This window comes from Equus caballus, chromosome 11 (assembly GCF_041296265.1).
Source record: "Equus caballus isolate H_3958 breed thoroughbred chromosome 11, TB-T2T, whole genome shotgun sequence".
Lineage (NCBI taxonomy): Eukaryota > Metazoa > Chordata > Mammalia > Perissodactyla > Equidae > Equus > Equus caballus.
In genome coordinates this window covers 35,176,538-35,191,626 of record NC_091694.1, presented here as the reverse complement: position 1 = coordinate 35,191,626, position 15,089 = coordinate 35,176,538, and the positions used below count along the sequence as shown (strand labels likewise).

Below are 15,089 nucleotides of genomic sequence, written 5' to 3'. Positions count from 1 at the left end.
GGTGCCCAGATATGGTCATGGCATCACTCCTCTTTGTGGTTCTTGCTTTCAAGGACTTTCCATCAGAGGAGTTTTTATGTACACAGATAAATTCATGGTTTTGCTTTTGGAAAAATAAGTTTAGAAGACAAGGACTTGAACTATTTATTAATAGTCATACGGTGTACTTCAATTTCTTTTCCTTGGTGAACAATTCTCTTTCACAAATTGTTGATAATTTAGGCAGCTAAATTGGGTATGAGTTTCCTGTTTTCTACTTGAGCAGAACATGTAAGCATGTTTTGATAGAAAGATATTTAAGTGTTTTTAAGCTGGAAATAAAATATATGTGCATATAAAAGGTTTTATCTTTCTTGCTGTCAAAAATGCTGATTTGGCCTTTTTGCACTGCACTCCCATCTTTGTATGGTTGTTAAAATCTGTTGCTCTTTCCCATCTGAAGGAAATGCATCTTTGACACTTCTCATGACCTGAGTCATGATGCTGAAATAGAGCCAGAAAATATCCTTAACAGTCATGGGTAAAAAGAAGGAAGGCTTCCGTGGAGTGGGGGTGGGGGAGCGGGAAGGAGGTTGTGGGGAGAAGAGCATCTTTGCTATTGCTATTTCGGTTTATATCTTTTAGATTATTTGCTTACATTTTACTATCACAGTTGTTATTCAACAGAAAATACTTTGATTTTAATATTTCCATAAGTATACAGTGTTCAGTGTATTTGAAAAAGATAAGTTCTGCAAATGTCAAATTAAATCATTTTGAGTCTTTTGAGTCTAAAAAAAAACACCTTGAATCTTGCAATTTATTTAATATTTTATCTTGTTACAGTGTTTGTTTTTATTTCAGAACCAGTTTTCAATTCTTCCAAATCATATATGTTCAACAGTTTAAGTAGTAAAGTTATACTTGTTGAATGATGCAGATAAATTTCTATCTAAGTTTTCCTTGAAGAGTGAAGTGCTTCTGTTTGCTCTGTTGACATGATACAAAATGCATTGTGAGATAAGAATGGGAGATACGGGTATAGAGTATTTTCAAAAAAGAATTTCAGTGAGGATTTATTTATACTTTGGGAAGCTCATTTAATCCCAAATTTGGTCTAAGTCATGCTAGACTATGGGGTTTTTAATTCTGGGGATTTTTCACTGGGGTTAAAAGTCTTCGCTTCTGAGCACTTAGTCCTAAAACTCTGAGAGTGATTCCACATACTGGGAAATTTTGAGGGTGCTTAAATATGTTAGATTTAGGACTAACTTGCATCTTAAAGTAAAACACCCAAGATCTTTTTCTTTTATTCTTATTTATACAAAAAATTTCTTTTCTCTTCGCTAGTGTTAAATATGGTCTGTTTACCTGTTTTTTAAAATCTTTTCATTGATAAAAGAGTGGCAGACTACAATTGTAATAGTTAAAATGAATTAAAAGTTGCTAAAACTGCTTAAATATTAAGCACACCAGCTCTTATAAAATTTTCTTTATCACAAATCTTGGAGTGCTCTAAGAATAATAAACTAAGGTAATAAACTTCCCACTTATGGGGGGAGATTTTTTAAAATTCATTTTATAAATTTGAGTTGGCTGTGTGATTGAGACTAAATTATGCCACAGATATCGTAGAGAGGAAATGTAGCTAAAAGGTTTTCCTACAATATCTTTCATTGCCTGTTCCCATACACCTTTTATCTCTGAAACTTTTCGAACATATTTCTTGTGTTTTCTCCCGTTTGTATTCTTGAATCTTATAAATGTTGTTTCTAACTCTTGATCTCATCTCCCTTTCTGGGCTTATTGTTGCATCCCAAGATCCGTTGTTCTAAGCATACTTTCTTATCCTTTTAAAGTAATACAGACTGTCCTTACTCTACATATAGTTTTAGCAACAGTTAGTTCCTTTTGACTTTTAATTTTTATGTTTAAACTTTCTAAATTTTTTTGAGTTTACTTTAGATTTAAGGAAAGAAAAATAATCAAATTTACATGTAATCTTCATGAGCACATTAAAATAAAATTAACCGGTGAAAGTGTATTCAGAGTAGAAAAGGAAATTTTCCTTTTTACTCTGCAAATTGTCTATTTACTTATTTATAAATTTATGTATTTACGGAAATATATAAATCTATATCTATAAATAATTATTTAACAGTTAGAACAGTTTCAGTTCTCCAGAGTGGGAAGTGTCTACTCATCTGACATTTAGTAAGCACCGGTGCAAAGCTCCCCGCAGGCTAGTTTGTATGTGGTAGAAGAAGCGATGGCAATATCATTAAGAAGCTCAATCCCATCTTGCAAAGAAAAGATTGGATTCTTGTTTCTGAGTTGATTTTGCTGGAGCTTTCTCTCATCTTCCTCCCTTCCTACCCTCCCCAAAGAGCCTATAGTAATATCTGTGGTGCCGTGAACTGTTTACTGGAAAAGGCAACAAGTGTTTTTGCTTGAAGTGCACAAAGGTTTGTGTTTTTACGTCACCATCTATCGCTCTCAAAAAAAAGTTATAGGGAAAGACAAGTCAATGCCCGGTCAGAATTGTCCTTGAACTCTTTCTGTCTTGAACTTTGTCACCTAAACTGTTTGGTTGTTGTGTTAACAGTCTTTTAAAAAATATGTATACATTATTCATTTTCTTTTAATTGTGTGTCTACTCTCCTTGGCTCCTGTGAACAAGCATTGCTTCCGCCCAGTTTGGTATGTGGGTCAGAAGGCGCTGTTTCTCACCAGGGCGCTGCTGTTTCCTCTTCCTACTTGAGTAGATTACAGATTATACTGGAATACGCCTGAGAAAAGGTCAAAAAGGAGGGTGAAAGTCCTGGAACTGCAGCTGGGAAGCTTGTCATTCTCATCTAGGAAAGGGAAAAAAAACAGAGAGAAAGAAAGAAAAAGAGAAATAGAGACTCTCATCCCAACCAAAAACAGCCCATGTTCAGGAAATTCACATTTGGACAGGATACTTTTTACATATTCTGAAAGGATTCTATTAGGTTTTGATTAAATAATTATCGAGTGTTTGACTGAGAAAGCTTTAGTGTTAAATTAGATGGCAAGCAAGAGCTAAGCAGTATTTTTAACTTTTCAGAGCCCAGATTTCCAGTGATTGTTTGAAAACAAGCTACCATTGTACTCTTCTTGACGGAGTCAAGAAGTCAGGGGCTTTTCAACTACAGACTTAACTTAGTTAAACTCATTGATATATTTTGAATTTTTATTCCTGTCAATTTCACAGCAGGTTATTAAAAGCAGACCAAAAGTTTTGGTCTTCTGTGGAAAGCAAAAAAGCACACAAAAAGCCTCACACTAACTCATCACTCGGTTTTGATTTTGGAAACATATGATGTAGGGAATAGAACATCTGCATGAGGTCTTAGAGTAGGGAAATTGTTGGAAAGAGGACAACAGTATTGGGATAGAAGCTTCCTATAGAATTGTCTTCTCAGGAGTGACAGGTTGTCACATCACCATTGGCTCTAGGTGTGCCTCGTTAATCCAATTTCAGAATGTAAATATTCAAAATAATAACAGACCAAGGACACTGACAAGATCCAAGAGTGGATCTTGTGGATAAATGTGTGGAGAAGTGACGAGAACGGAATCTGATACTAGTGTAGGAGTCTAATACATAGGCAGGTTTCTATTATAAACCTTCAGAAAAATGGAATGCCTAAAGTGAATAAGGTCTATGTCCGTGATAAGGATCAAAAAGTGAGAAGATAATGCAGACCTCCTAATAACAGTGCTCTCCCATGGGGCACTGGCAACACTGCTAGTGTCCTTTTGCTTTTTTACAAATGAATCTTTGCCGTTTTTTATATTTATCCCTGTACCCCTACTGACAATAAAAGACAATGTTCTTTTATCCTCCAAACGCTCCATTTGGTCCACCATACTCCGTTATAGTTCTTAGTTTCTTACCCCTTCTGTTCCTAGAGTCTTCCTTTGCCCTCCATTAGCAACAATCTGTATTTTGTGCTTCTGGAAGCCTGTACCAAAAAGTTTTCTCTTTCTCACTGGTAAGGTACTGTCTGATCTACAACTCTGATCCCTTGATTGCTTGATGTTATTTTAACTGCTTTTATTCCCGTTGCTTCCCAGTATGGTAATAGGGAAATTTTTTAAAGGGGGAGGGGAGGCATATAATTACATTTATGTCTATTTTTCCTCTTCTTGTTTGTGTTTAAGAAGAAATCATACATATACACAGATACACTGATGTTAACTTTAATATTTAGCATAATCTGAAATGATCAACAATTTCAGGATCTTGCTGGCTTCAGAAATTTCTTGTAGCTGGCAGTTTGCCACGTTCACATGTTCTCACATCACTGCATTCAGAAGCTAAGAATACCAACCTGGCAGCCTCTGCAGAGAGGGTAAAGATAAAACAGAAAGGAGTCTAGCTTTGCAGCCACATTACCTGGGAGTTGTTGCTGATGTCTTTTCCACAAATGTTCAAGTTTGTCAAACCCCAGTAAATCTTGGAAAGTTTATTTTCCTTGTAGCATCTGTGTTTTATAATGGGTCTTTTAATTTGTTTTTACTTTGTCTGCAGGGGTTTCTTTTGTCCGGAGTTTTCAGACTCTGTCTTTTTTTCCTGTGGAAGTGAGTCCGTTAATGATGACTGGTTTGGGAATATGCCCCTCTGAAGAGCAGACCTGACAAGCTGTTCCTCCAGTGCAGCAACAAAGCCCATTGTTATTTTCTCTCTGTACTTTCATCCTCAACTTGATCCATTTTTCCTCTGTGTTTTTATAGTATAGAATGTCTGGGAAAACATACTTTTGGACAATGCTTAAGTGATAAGATGGCATTTTGAAGTTAGCAAAGCTTTTAGTAAACAGATTGTATCATGTCAACCTCATGCACAGACAGTGGTACTGTGTTAATATGGAGACTGAGAGTTGCTTTCCCCCAAAGTATGAGGTACCTGCAGATATTCTTCATCCAAATGTAGAAGAAAAACAAAAAGAGAGCACATGAAGAAGTTGTTTTCATAGTTCCTTTTTCAAAAATGCAAACTTGTTCAAGTAAACACAGAAAATCAGTGGTTAAACCCCAATGTGAACTTTGCTTTGTATTGTAATGTTAATACTCAGTGCTTTGTATTGTAACATTAAAAACAATAATAACGTAAACAAATAAGCAACTGAAAAAACAAAATATCTTAGCTTTAAACATCAAAGGATGTTTTATAAATTCTGATTTTTAAATGATTTTCTATTCCCAAATAGAATTCCTTCTTTAATTTATTGAGAAACCATTTTATTGCAACTTGGGATTTTTTTCCCCCAGGAGAACTCCATCTACCTTGGGGACTGGTAAACCTCTAGAGGATCAAAGCTTTAGTGGATTTGGATAAAGACCCAAAAGCTTGAAGGCTTATGGAAGTTTATCTATAGAGAATAAGCCCAAAAAACTGGGATGAGAGTCTTAGAAGAGCTTATTTTCTCATGAGATTTTTGGGACTTCCTCTGTTTGGATGTGCCAGAAATACTGTGAGAATATCCATTCTCATGGCATTTGTCACTTACAGGTCTTGTCCCAGCTGGAATTTGAAAGTATAATGGTGTGTGAAATATTACATGTATTTTAAGGTTTTATGAAGCCCGCTACCAAAACTGCAATTAAACAGCCTCTGCTATTTTCATTGTGCTCATACAATAAAGAAGAAAGAGAAAAGTATAGTAAAGAACAGTTAGTGAAGGTGACATTTAGCATTTATGTAGTGACTCTTCATTGATCTCAGAAATTTTTTATTTTACTGTTACTATCATACATATATTAGTATCATATATCATATATATGTGTGTATATATATATATATATGCCTGAGAGGTAAAGCAAAGAAATAGTGCTACTATCCCTCTCCAAAGGGAAAGTGAAGCATAAAAAAGAGGGACAGACTTAATCCATGGCCAAGACTTGGGATACTACAAGTTTCTTCCTGCTGAACCTCCTTATATTAAGAGGCTTCAGACTTAATGAAAAATCCTGGCTTGGAAATTCAGGCTTAATATGACCATAAGGAAGTGTCTAAAGATCTATTCTTAGAGTTATCAAGTCTAGTCTCCTGGCCTAGTCAATATGAGACTAAGCAGAATAGAGAAAGCCATGGATTCCAGCATCTGGCTATCTTCTGAAGTACTTTGAATCCTCTCCAAAATTAATTTTTTTCCTATAGAACATAGGGCAATATTTCCCTGGACTTCCTGGATGTGGGAAAAAATATATTTCCTTCATTCATTCAGCAAACATTTATTGAGCTGTCAACGATTAGTAAGACACTGCCCCTTCTCTGGAGGAATCTCCAGTTTTTGTGGAGGATGAATCTGGAGGTTTGTTAAACTCTAGCTGCATTTTCAAAGAAAATCCACAGAGATAGTGAAAAATCATTTTTAACCAAAGACTTTGGACAATAGGAAAGGGAAGAAAGGATCGTTATACTGTTTTTGTACGTTTTATTTATTGAATATGAACTTTCACTTTTAAATTTGGTGTTTTTTATTTACGTGTAAATCATAATGTCAGCTAATGAAATTTCTTGTCTAAGCTAGTTCCATCATTTTACTAACTCCTGATATGATTGTTCACACATCTCTCATCTTATGCTTTATTTTCTATTAGGAAAGAGAGGGTAAGAAGATACAAGTTCCTTCCTCTATGCTGAAAATTTGTGTACCTTATCTCCCTTTCAACAACAACAATACAAATGCCTTCTTCCTTTTTAGTCCTGAGACATTTTGCAGATACCTTTATTAGCATGTTTTCTCCCAATTCATATTTTTTGTTTATATATCTTTCTGTCTTGTTGTGTTATGAACTCTTTAGGAGTCCCTTGGGCTTATTCATCCAGGACTAGAACAGGGCCTCATACCAATAAGGCTCAAAAAGTGAAAGTGAAAGAATGAATGTTGAATGAAATCTTTGCTTGGTATAGTATCTCCTCTTGTTAATGTCTTCTTTTCAGTCTCAGAGTCCTTAAATCTGTGTTCTATGCCCATTACCTTGATCATTTCCTATCAGTGTTGCCTTTACTTATCCCTTTCTGTCTGACTTTTCCACGTCTTTACTGAAACCACCCTATTGAAGATTACCAGAGTTAGTAGCTTTCTCTCTGAGTTTGCCTTCCTGAGCTGTGTCATCATTGACCATTTTATTAACACATTTATTCTTTTTTTTTTTTTATTAATGTTATGATAGATTACAACCTTGTGAGATTTCAGTTGTACATTTTTGTTAGTCATGTTGTGGGTACACCACTTCCCCCTCCGTACCCTCCCCCCACCCCCCCTTTTCCCTGGTAACCACCAATCAGATCTCCTTCTCAATATACTAATTTCCACCTATGAGTGGAGTCATGTAGAGTTCGTCTTTCTCTGACTGACTTATTTCGCTTAACATAATACCCTCGAGGTCCATCCACATTGTTGTGAATGGGCCAATTTCGTCTTTTTTTATGGCTGAGTAGTATTCCATTGTGTATATATACCACATCTTCTTTATCCAATCATTAGTTTCTGGGCATGTAGGCTGGTTCCACGTCTTGGCTATTGTAAATAATGCTGCAATGAACATAGGGGTGCAACGGACTCTTGAGATATCTGATATCAGGTTCTTAGGATAGATACCCAGTAATGGGATGGCTGGGTCATAGGGTATTTCTATTTTTAACTTTTTGAGAAATCTCCATACTGTTTTCCATAGTGGCTGTACCAGTTTGCATTCCCACCAACAGTGTATGAGGGTTCCTCTTTCTCCACAACCTCTCCAACATTTGTCGTTCTTGGTTTTGGATGTTTTTGCCAATCTAACGGGGGTAAGGTGATATCTTAGTGTAGTTTTGATTTGCATTTCCCTGATGATTAGCGATGATGAACATCTTTTCATGTGTCTATTGGCCATATTCATATCTTCTTTTGAGAAATGTCTGTTCATGTCCTCTGCCCATTTTTTGATCGGGTTGTTTGTTTTTTTGTTGTTAAGCAGTGTGAGTTCTTTGTATATTATGGAGATTAACCCTTTGTCGGATAAGTGGCTTGTAAATATTTTTTCCCAATTAGTGAGCTGTTTTTTTGTTTCAATCCTGTTTTCCCTTGCCTTGAAGAAGCTCTTTAGTCTGATGAAGTCCCATTTGTTTATTCTTTCTATTGTTTCCCTCAACTGAGGAGTTGCAGTGTCCGAAAAGATTCTTTTGAAACTGATGTCAAAGAGTGTACTGCCTATATTCTCTTCCAAAAGACTTATTGTCTCAGGCCTAATCTTTAGGTCTTTGATCCATTTTGAGTTTATTTTGGTGTGTGGTGAAAAAGAATGGTCAATTTTCAATCTTTTGCATGTGGCTGTCCAGTTTTCCCAGCACCATTTGTTGAAGAGACTTTCTTTTCTCCATTGTAGGCCCTCTGCTCCTTTGTCGAAGATTAGCTGTCCATAGATGTGTGGTTTTATCTCTGGGCTTTCAATTCTGTTCCATTGATCTGTGGACCTGTTTTTGTACCAGTACCATGCTGTTTTGATCACTGTAGCTTTGTAGTATGCTTTGAAATCGGGGATTGTGATTCCGCCGGCTTTGTTTTTCTTGCTCAGGATTGCTTTAGCAATTCGCGGTCTTTTGTTGCCCCATATGAATTTTAGGATTGTTTGTTCAATTTCTGTGAAAAATGTTCTTGGGATTCTGATTGGGATAGCATTGAATCTGTATATTGCTTTAGGTAGTATGGACATTTTAACTATGTTTATTCTTCCAATCCATGTGCAAGGGATGTCTTTCCATCTCTTTATGTCATCGCCTATTTCTTTCAAGAAAGTCTTGTAGTTTTCATTGTATAGATCCTTCACTTCCTTGGTTAAGTTTATCCCAAGGTATTTTATTCTTTTCGTTGCGATTGTGAATGGGATAGAGTTCTTGAGTTCTTTTTCTGTTAGTTTATTGTTAGTGTATAGAAATGCTACTGATTTATGCACGTTAATTTTATACCCTGCTACTTTGCTGTAGTTGTTGATTATTTCTAATAGTTTTTCTGTGGATTCTTTGGGGTTTTCTATGTATAAGATCATGTCGTCTGCAAACAACGAGAGTTTTACTTCTTCGTTACCTATTTGGATTCCTTTTATTTCTTTTTCCTGCCGAATTGCTCTGGCCAGCACCTCCAGAACTATGTTGAATAGGAGTGGTGAAAGTGGGCACCCTTGTCTTGTTCCTGTCCTCAGAGGGATGGCTTTCAGCTTTTGTCCATTGAGTATGATGTTGGCTGTGGGTCTATCATATATGGCCTTTATTATGTTGAGGTACTTTCCTTCTATACCCATTTTACTGAGGGTTTTTATCATAAATGGGTGTTGGATCTTGTCGAATGCTTTCTCTGCATCTATTGAGATGATCATGTGGTTTTTGGTTTTCATTTTGTTAATGTAGTGTATCACGTTGATTGACTTGCGGATGTTGAACCATCCCTGTGTCCCTGGTATAAATCCCACTTGATCATGGTGTATAATCTTTTTGATGTATTGCTGTAATCGGTTTGCCAAAATTTTGTTGAGGATTTTTGCATCTATGTTCATCAGTGATATCGGCCTGTAGTTCTCCTTCTTTGTGTTGTCCTTGTCAGGTTTGGGGATCAGAGTGATGTTGGCTTCATAGAATGTGTTAGGGAGTTCTCCATCTTTCTCAATTTTCTGGAACAGTTTGAGGAGAATAGGTATTAAGTCTTCTTTGAATGTTTGGTAGAATTCTCCAGAGAAGCCGTCTGGTCCTGGACTCTTGTTTTTGGGGAGGTTTTTGATTACCGTTTCTATTTCCTTACTTGTGATTGGTCTATTCAGATTCTCCATTTCTTCCTGATTCAGTTTGGGGAGATTGTAGGAGTCTAGGAATTTGTCCATTTCTTCCAGGTTGTTCAATTTGTTGGCATATAGTTTTTCATAGTATTCTCTTATGATCTCTTGTATTTCATTGGTATCTGTTGTGATTTCTCCTCTGTCATTCCTGATTTTATTAATTTGCGATTTCTCTCTTCTTTTCTTGGTGAGTCTGGCTAGGGGTTTGTCAATTTTGTTAATTCTTTCGAAGAACCAACTCTTTGTTTCATTGATCCTTTCTATTGTCTTTTTTGTTTCAATATCGTTTATTTCTGCTCTTATTTTTATTATTTCCCTCCTTCTACTGACTCTGGGCCTTGTTTGTTCTTCTTTTTCTAGTTCTGTTAGGTGTCGTTTGAGGTTGCTTACGTGAGCTTTTTCTTGTTTAGTGAGGTGAGCCTGTATTGCGATGAATTTCCCTCTTAGGACTGCTTTTGCTGCATCCCAAATGATTTGGTATGTCGTGTTCTCATTTTCATTTGTCTCCAGATAATATTTGATTTCTTCTTTAATTTCTTCAATGATCCATTGTTTGTTGAGAAGCGTGTTGTTTAGTCTCCACATTTTTGCACCTTTCTCTGCTTTTTTCTTGTAGTTGATTTCTAGTTTAATAGCGTTATGATCAGAAAAGATGCTTGATATTATTTCAACTCTCTTGTATTTATTGATGTTTGCTTTGGTTCCCAAAATATGGTCAATCCTTGAGAATGTTCCATGTGCACTTGAGAAGAATGTGTAACCTGCTGTTTTTGGATGAAGTGTTCTATATATATCTATTAAGTCCATCTGGTCTAATTTTTCATTTAATTCTATTATTTCCTTGTTGATTTTCTGTCTGGATGTTCTGTCCATTGGTGTTAATGGTGTGTTGAGGTCCCCTACTATTATTGTATTGTTGTTGATGTCTTCTTTTAGTTCTATTAAGAGTTGCTTTACAAATTTTGGTGCTCCTGTGTTGGGTGCGTATATATTTATAAGTGTTATGTCTTCTTGGTGGAGAGTCCCTTTTATCATTATATACTGTCCCTCTTTGTCTTTCTTTATCTGTTTTGCTTTGAAATCTACCTTGTCTGATATTAGTATAGCGACACCTGCTTTCTTTTGTTCATTATTAGCTTGGAGTATTGTTCTCCATCCCTTCACTCTGAGTCTGTGTTTGTCTTTGGGGCTGAGGTGTGTTTCCTGGAGGCAGCATATTGTTGGATCTTGTTCTTTGATCCATCCTGCCACTCTGTGTCTTTTGATGGGGGAGTTCAATCCGTTTACATTTAGAGTGATTATTGAGACGTGGGGGCCTACCACTACCATTTTGTGTCTTGTTTTCCGGTTTTCTTCAGTTTCCTTTGTTTCTCGTCCCATGGTTTAATCTGTTCTGATGTAGAGCTGCTACTCTCTGTTGTTGTCCTTCTACTTATCTCCTCTGCTCTTGGTTTTGTAGCCCCTTTCCTTTTTTGGATTTTTCAGGAATGAGGGTTTTCCTGAGGATTTCCTGAAGAGGAGGTTTTGTGGCAATGAACTCCCTTAATTTTTGTTTATCTGGGAAAGTTTTTATTTCTCCATCGTATTTGAAGGATATTTTCGCTGGGTAGAGAATTCTCGGCTGTAGGTTTTTGTCCTTCAGATTTTTGAATATATCATTCCACTCTCTTCTAGCCTGTAAAGTTTCTGCTGAGAAATCTGCTGATAGCCTGATGGGGGTTCCTTTGTAGGTTAGTTTCTTTTGCCTGGCTGTCCTTAATATTTTCTCCTTGTCGTTGACTTTTGCTAGCTTCACTACTATATGCCGTGGAGTTGGTCTTCTTGCATTGATAAAGTTTGGAGATCTATTGGCTTCTGTCACCTGAAGATCCATCTCCCTCACCAGATTTGGGAAGTTCTCAGCCATTATTTCTTTGAATAGGTTTTCTGCCCCTTTCTCCTTCTCTTCTCCCTCTGGTATACCTATAATCCTTACGTTGCATCTCCTAATTGTGTCTGATAATTCTCGGAGAGTTTCTTCATTTCTTTTAAGTCTTGCTTCTCTCTCCTCCTCTGCCTGCAACAATTCTATATTGCCATCTTCCAAATTGCTAATTCTTTCCTCCATATTATCGGCCCTACTGTTCAGAGCATCTAGATTTTTCTTAATCTCCTCTATTGTGTTCTTCATTTCCAGTATTTCTGTTTGGTTCTTCTTTATCGTATCAAACTCTTTTGTGACATAGCTCCTGAACTCGTTGAGTTGTCGGTCAGAATTCTCTCTTAACTCATTGAGAATCCTAATGATGGCTGTTTTGAAGTCATCATCATTTAGGTTATATATCTCATTTTCTTTGGGATTGATTTCTGTGTATTTGTTACTTTCTTTCTGTTCTGGAGATTTAATGTATTTTTTCATATTGCTTGATGATGTTGATTTGTGCCTCCGCATGGAGATAGAGTTTAGTTGCTCCTTTCACTTGTTTCAGCTGCTGCGGTGGGGGGAGCAGCTGTTTATACTTCACCAACCAGGAACCCTGTCCGTAGTTGCTAACTGGGCCTGGGCCCCTCTTCGTAGCCACAGTGGCCCTTTGGATTCCCTCCTCTGCCGTGGGGGCCGTCACGGGGGGCTTCAGGCTGCAGGTGCCTACTGTTGTTGCCCACCTAGATGCGCTCTCTCCTTGGGGTCTGCAACGGTGTTATGGGCTTTTCCAGTGGCCAGGGGTGGGATCACTTTTATTTGTCGCTCGGTTGCTGTCGGCACCCACCAAATCTCACTTGTCCTCTATGGGTCGCAGGAGAGCTATTGGCATCTTCTACAGTCTGTGGTTAGTACACCTAGCTATGCTGCTTTTGCCCTGGGGTCTTCCAGCCTTGTGGCTGGCGGCTGGGTGCCTTCTACTGATGCTGTGCAGAGGCTTTCCCTAAGGCTTCTGTGAGCCTATAGGGTTTCCCCCTAGGCTACTAAGCTGGGTCTCTGGAACTCTCTCCAGCCCCAGTCCTCTCCGAGATCTCCGGCAATCCCTAGCCTCACCGGGTGGGCAACGGCAGCTGGGGGTCGCCCCGCCCTCTGGGCTTCTCTCCGGGCCTCTGCCGGGAGCTCTGAATGCTCAGCGTGGCCCCTCTGCTACCGGCAGACAGAGAGTTTTGTCTGCTGCCTGGCGGAGCTCCGGCGCTTCCCCTCCGGGTCGCCGGACCCGCCTTTGGAAGTTCCCCCGCCCCGGTCCTCTCCGAGATCTCCGGCAATCCCTAGTCCCCCGGGGCGGGCAACGGCAGCTGGGGGTCGCCCCGCCCTCTGGGCTTCTCTCCGGGCCTCTGCCGGGAGCCCTGAGTGCTCAGCGTGGCCCCTCTGCTACCGGCAGACAGAGAGTTTTGTCTGCTGCCTGGCGGAGCTCCGGCGCTTCCCCACCGGGTCGCCGGACCCGCCTTTGAAAGTTCCCCCGCCCCGGTCCTCTCCGAGATCTCCAGCAATCCCTAGTCCCCCGGGGTGGGCGTCTCTCTGGGACCCTCCGGGCGCCCCGAGCACCAGGCCGGGTCTCCCCGCCAATGGCGGGGAGAGACTCTCCCCGCGGGCTCAGGTGTGCAACTCCAAAGTTTCCCTCTGCGTTTAGGAGTAATTGCTGGGGGTTTAAGTAGGGTTCTGGTCACCTGTTTCCACCGTCGCTCCTCTGTTGTGTTCTCGCTCCTGCCCTAGATGTGTGTGGATCCTCTGGGGGCGTCCGTTGGAAGAAAGCTGCTTGCGGGTACTAGGCTGCCCGTCGGGGTCGGAGAGTTTTCACCTATTTCCACATCCTCCCGGAGGAAAGTCCGTCCGCCTTCCGATGTATAGTCGCGTGGGTGTCTCAGACGTCCTGAGATGCTGTCTGGATATCCTTTGTCAAGCGATAAGTGTCCAAATAATTGTAGACTCGAAGGGCGAGAGACAAAGAGGACTACTCACGGCGCCATCTTGGAATCAGGCTCCAACACATTTATTCTTTCATTAAATCTTTTTTTATAAATTGCTTACCATAGCCAGTAAAATTTAAGACAGACACTACCCCTCTTCTTATGAATATGAAATCTACCCAACTTACTTTACTTTTTCAGATGTTACATCATAAACACAGACACCAAGAGTAAAAGCCCATCCACACTTGGGTGTTGCTTGACGGTACAGTAGCAGACAGAGAGGGCTAGGTCTGAAGTCCCTTGTATGTTATTCTGAAGTTGTTCTTTACCCTGGTGAGCCAGTGAAGGGATTTTAAGTCATGGCTAACTAAACCACAAGATTTGGAGCTTCTCAGTGCATTACTTCATTTTTCTAGACCACCTGTCCTGTCTATAAAGTTAAATTGATCTCCAAATCTGTACTGTTCCCTTGCTGAAGAACTTACCTAAGTTTCTACTCCTCTGCCTCATTTGGAAGGTTCTTCTAAAAATGAAGTCATTTCATCTTCCCACTGCTTTCCATTGTAATCCTGTCCTCTGGTTAGACACTCCTTACTATCGCTCACTTATGTGGCATTCCTTTATACTGTCTGCTCTTCATGTTATCCTTCATGCTCAGAAAATTTCTTCTCTCCTACTTTTACCCATATTTTGTGCATCTTTCAAAGCATAGATCATGTCCCATCTGCTCTGTGGTCTCTTCTCCAAATAATTGATCCCATGTGTACTTATCTTTAATACTAGGCAATTAGCACTTAATTATTCCTGTTTCATGCATATTAGACTGTAAGCTTCATGATAACAGAGAATTCAGTCCTCACAGTGTGTAATCTTAGGCTAAGGCACTCAACAAATATTTGACTACTAGTTGCGAAATGTGTATGTTGTACACAGTCCTTGAATTTCATTACCTTGTGACATATTTAATGTTGTGGTCTGATTTCAGATCCAAATTTGTATTACCATATTTGCGTAATGATGAATCTTGCAACTATTTACATCTAAGTTGGTCTTGAGTGTCATAATAAATTACTTTGACTTAACTATAAAACAGTTTTTCTGTTATTCCTCCACAAATATAACATATTGTAATGGAATACTACTCTTCGTATTACCTAGAAGGTTCTATGTTGTGTAAGTGTAGGTATTATTTTGTAATTTAGTAAAAGGCCTAAAGCATCTGGTGCACATTCTGAATGTTGTCTTTTGTTATCCCTACAATGGATGTGGGTTGCTTCAATTAACTCTAATGTGACTTCTGATTTGGAAATTGGGGGGATAGAGAGATAAATATTTATTTTATTTGTGTGAATTTATTATCTTTCTCCTTATTTTGCAAAAGAGACATTTATAGGTATTTA

At 38.8% G+C, this 15,089-nt stretch overlaps 1 protein-coding gene across 24 annotated transcripts in view; it reads left to right on the top strand.

Moving 5' to 3' along the window:
- BCAS3 (BCAS3 microtubule associated cell migration factor) overlaps window positions 1–15,089 on the top strand; it is a 576,498-nt gene that overhangs the window by 243,916 nt on the left and 317,493 nt on the right. The window lies entirely within an intron of this gene.